At 34.8% G+C, this 4,712-nt stretch overlaps 1 long non-coding RNA gene across 4 annotated transcripts; it reads right to left on the minus strand.

Moving 5' to 3' along the window:
- Positions 1-291: 291 nt before the first annotated feature.
- Positions 292-2,963, minus strand: LOC113295363. Of its 4 annotated transcripts, none has more exons than XR_003332820.1 (3): positions 2,129-2,963; positions 1,195-1,987; positions 305-1,016 (listed from the first exon to the last, which is right to left on the minus strand). It is a non-coding gene; the product is annotated as an uncharacterized LOC113295363 (long non-coding RNA). The 4 variants fall into 4 exon arrangements; XR_003332819.1 differs by having other exon boundaries at positions 1,195-1,529; positions 1,932-2,956; XR_003332818.1 differs by having other exon boundaries at positions 1,195-1,529; positions 1,858-2,956.
- Between the last annotated feature and the right edge of the window lie 1,749 nt (positions 2,964-4,712).

Below are 4,712 nucleotides of genomic sequence, written 5' to 3' on the forward strand. Positions count from 1 at the left end.
TTAAATGTCACGTACAAAATCTGTTATTAAGTATCATGATTGTTGTGTGTAAAATACAATAACATTTTATGTTTGTCATAAACAATAATATTTTCATTTAAATAATTTTAATTACAAATAAAATCATTAAAATTATTATTATTATAAATAAATATTTACGTCATTTTTTAGATTTCTTTTCCCGCTAGACTCATGTTCAGTTAAATTTGAAATTTGATTTTGATTTTCATCCAGCTGAATCGGGATCTGAAACTAGTCCAATTAATCATCTAAATCTGAAAATTAAGAAGAAAAAAAAGGCGGATTCATTTAAAAGTAAGTATACTTGACTTTATCTGAAATATGAATTCAAGTTTACACTAAGAGCCCAAACTCACATATACAAAAACAGATAAATTCATCCTACATTAACAACCCGAAATTTCATCTAAAACAACATAATACTGAATTCACTTTATCTAAGTTTTTGGCCACCTACTGAAACACGTCCAAGTACTCCATCTCTATCGCATTTGCCATAGTTCCATCATTCAACTCGTCATAATCATCATTGCTTTGTGGATCTCCCTTTCTAAAATCAACAAAAACACTTGCAACTGCTCTTTTCCTAACGATCTTCAAAAAACAATAGATATACGAAGGTATGGGGATCCTAATATATATAACAAGATTCCAAGTCACATTTAAATACTTCTTGATGTGAATCAGTTACACAGAAACCAATACCTTACACATTCGCATACGTGGCATATATTAAAATCATAATATCTACAGATCAAATACAAATTAAATTGTATGTAAACTACTTAATGAGTTATGCAAGAAGATTGGGGTGGAGTGAATTTAATCCTAGCAAAACCTCAGAATGGCTCTACTTACTTATCAGAAACAATGTGCATTTTTTCAAGATGCATATATACCTGGGAGTCGCGCATCTTCAGTTTAAGTTGTTGAAATCTTGATTCGTCTCTGCTTTCTGCTGGATGCATTTGAATTGCAGCTATCTTTAGAGAAGACTGCAGAGTAAAAGTAAATCATCATTTTTCTATTAAATAAATAGTAGCTATAAAAGCATACACTGAACCAGGGGATCAAATGTACATGCATACAGATAATTATACAACTTTACATGCTTTAAAATTGAAGAAAAAAGGAAACAAATGAAGTTTGAACTACAAAATTAACATTACAAACCTTATGTAGTTGAGGATGAACAAACTTCTTCTCAAGCATTAATAAATATACTGCCTAAGGCACAAACCCTGTCCAACAAGGAGGATTCAGTGATGGTGGGACACCAGCATGTTATACTTGTCTCAGCAGCTACCTGAAGCCATTGACCTCCCAGGCAACAACAATATATTGGTTGACAGCCATTATTCCACTTAGTCCAGCAGCGTGCAATCCCTTACTTGTTGTAAACCACTTTGATGTTGCACTATTTTGAGGAAGGGGCCACCAAGACCAGTGAAGTTGAACCGAGCCCGAGGAGAAGACAGAACAAGCACAGAGGAAGTTCGGCCATCTAGCTGAAAATGTTGGAACCAAAAAAGGTTTAATCAGTAAGGATCCTCTAGTTGTAATTCAGCTCAACCATAAATATAAAGGAAGACCATATCAATGAACCTATGAATAACATGGAAATGAGCATGTATTGAACGATAGACAACAACATTTATGCGTTAGTGGTGGATTATAAAGAACTGTGATATTGGAATCAATAAGGAGTAACATTCTATAAACCATATTCCTATTTCCTTGGTTTCTATTCTTCTAAATTAGTGGGAAAGACCAAAAACAGAAAATAAAAAACAAACAAAAGCTTATAAATTTTTCTGATAAGGAGTAACCTCTTACTTTTCATATATTTTCCTTGTTTCACTCTAAAACCTATGCACACAACTAGCAGCAAGAAAACATGCAATGTCTACCTCAACTACGACAGAAGGAGATGAAGCTGCAGGACCAAAACTCGAAGGAAATAATGCTGCAGGACCAAAATTCAGAGATGTTGAAGCTAGAATTCAAAATCAACTGATCATTATCACCATGAAAGCAATGATGTTTGTAACTATCATGGGCATCATAAAACCCGCAGCAACAAACATATAAGTCAACATGAACATACCTCTACCAACTTCAACTTTCAGAAGGAGAAATAATCTTACAAACCCATATCTGAACTACAATTTTCAACATCACTACAATCTCAACTCAAACTCTAACACAACTGTGTACAATCACCATCATCAAAGTTTCTTTTGAAAGCAGTATAAACTCCGTGCAGACCATGATCAAGTAAAGCACATACCTCGGTAATCACCCAACTAATAACCGACGAACTACCTAGCACATGCGTTCGAATCGATCCTTCAAACAAAAACATTAAACCTTCCCAATTTCCGGAAACTGACTGATACCCAATTTGAAGAATTGAAGTACATACCCTAACAACTAAAATTGAGACGGATGTTGTCACTAAAAAATAAAAATTGAAGAATCGGAGTAGAAACCCTAAAAATCCAAATTGAAATGAACCTTGTGACCGGAATCTGAAGAATCGAACTAAAAACCCTAACAATTTTTGAAAACTGACCAACAATCTAATCAGTAGCAGCTAGGGTTCTTAACATGTAAAATTATCCGAAGTCTTCATCTTCTTAGTGCTAATGTAATGCATAACAAAACCATAAAAAGAGAATAGAACATTACAGAAACGAGATCGACATTGTGAGTGAAGCAAGCTGTATGCAAGAGAAGGAGAATAAAAGAATCTCGATCGTTTAATATGCTACAGATCGAAGAAAATGGATACAGATTGAATAGAATGATTCAAAGCTTGAGATGATATCATGGTTGCTGGAAGGATTTTTCTTTGAGAGAAACGGCTAGGGTTCTCAATGTTTTTGATAAAATAAAAATGAAGGCCAAAGGAAAGAGATTATCCGGGGTGATAAGGACAAGGATACATCTCCAGTCTAGCTAAAACTAAACAGAGATGGGCTTGAAGAAGTAAACTCGGAAACCACTTGTTCTTCTTTTTTGGCAAGTTAGCCGCTGGCTAACCATTGTTTCATACTTATAGAAACACGGTGCTATACGTGGCTAATGACTTCTGGGCGCATAATAAAACTATTGGTGAGTGTATAAAAATCTAAAAGATTTGTCAGACTTATTCCGTGATTTAATGGTTGATCACTAAATCACACATCTTATAAATTATCACGGTTCAAAATGACGGTTTATTTTCGTTAGATGGTGGGCCCAATTATTTTCATGTTATATGATAATATTTATATGTGAAATCTTATTTACGTGATTAATCCGTTATTTAAATGCGTCATTTCTAAACCCTTCTGGACTAGTGCTAGTCTCCTAGAGAAGTAATGGAAGAGATATTGTTTTTGTGTAAACCCTAAACCTTGCGGCAATTTCACTTAACATAGATAAGAGTAACTTATACTCTTATATATGCCGTTCAGGGAAGTGGAAGAAGTCGTCCGAGTACTTCTCAGTCAAAACCGATTGGAGAAACTGATTCTCCCACGTCTCCCACATTCAACTATTCAACCCAATATATGCGGGTATACTAAATGGATTTGGTCATGGGTCGAGATACCTTACCTGACCGACCAAATACTAACAGATATAATGTTGATTCAAAAAGTACATAGATAAACGATACTTTGTAACTCAATATACTCAAGTTGTATAATATAAATAGTGTCTCGTTCCTTGATACTTTAGTTATAGTATAATGACCAAGTCATGAACACTAGAGACAAGCAATACAAACTTTACTCTGTATGTTGTGTTTTCAATAAATACAGACTTGCAAGAACAAAGGTAGAAACAAAACAACTCAAGTTTGTTTTTACTAACCTCAAACTGAAGGGTGATGTGTTCGTTGATGCCGATACGTCTTCAGGTTTTACATGAGTAACAAAGCAAGTCTCGTCATTTCTATGTTATTAGTCTAACCTAACGAAGTTGACCCTAGTAATCAAATCAAGCAACTTCGATTTTTTTGGAACTAAACTTCACAACCAAACTTAACATGCCAATATTTTGCGGGTTCAACCGAGCAATGCTCTAATAAACACGAAAATAAAAATAATGAAAGAACTATCACCTAGACAATTATTTTTGTAGTGACACATAAGAAAGAGAAGATGAAAACCTATGGAGCATGAGCTATTTTTGTCCATCCACTAAGCTGGATCCACCTACATATTTGTCTAATAAAACTGAATGCTCTGATTCAGACTCACAGGTCTGTGAAACAAATGATGAAATCTATAATATTACCTATAATACCTCCACCAGTAGTTAAACCTGATTTATCATTTCCACTACCACTGCGGAGCTCACAAGGAAGATCAAGATTCTCATATATACCTCCTCCTGATGAAAGAGTACCATTGTCATATTCATCCCCACCTTTCCCGCTATGTCCCCCCACCCCAAACTTCATTTTGAACAGTACCTCTACCTAAACCACCAATATAACCTGCATATACCCAAGTAATCTCGTTGAGAAGATATGCATACTATAAGAACGGATGCAGCGCGAAACAGAAAATGTCGATTTAAACTTCATTATCCACAAGCGGGTTGCTGGAAGCAACAACATAGATAGCCATATAATTAAGCATGAAACACTGGGTTCAATATAAAGGTCTAAAAAGGAATCATATTAAGCCAGTATGCAG

Source organism: Papaver somniferum, chromosome 1, assembly GCF_003573695.1.
Source record: "Papaver somniferum cultivar HN1 chromosome 1, ASM357369v1, whole genome shotgun sequence".
Taxonomy (NCBI): Eukaryota; Viridiplantae; Streptophyta; class Magnoliopsida; order Ranunculales; family Papaveraceae; genus Papaver; species Papaver somniferum.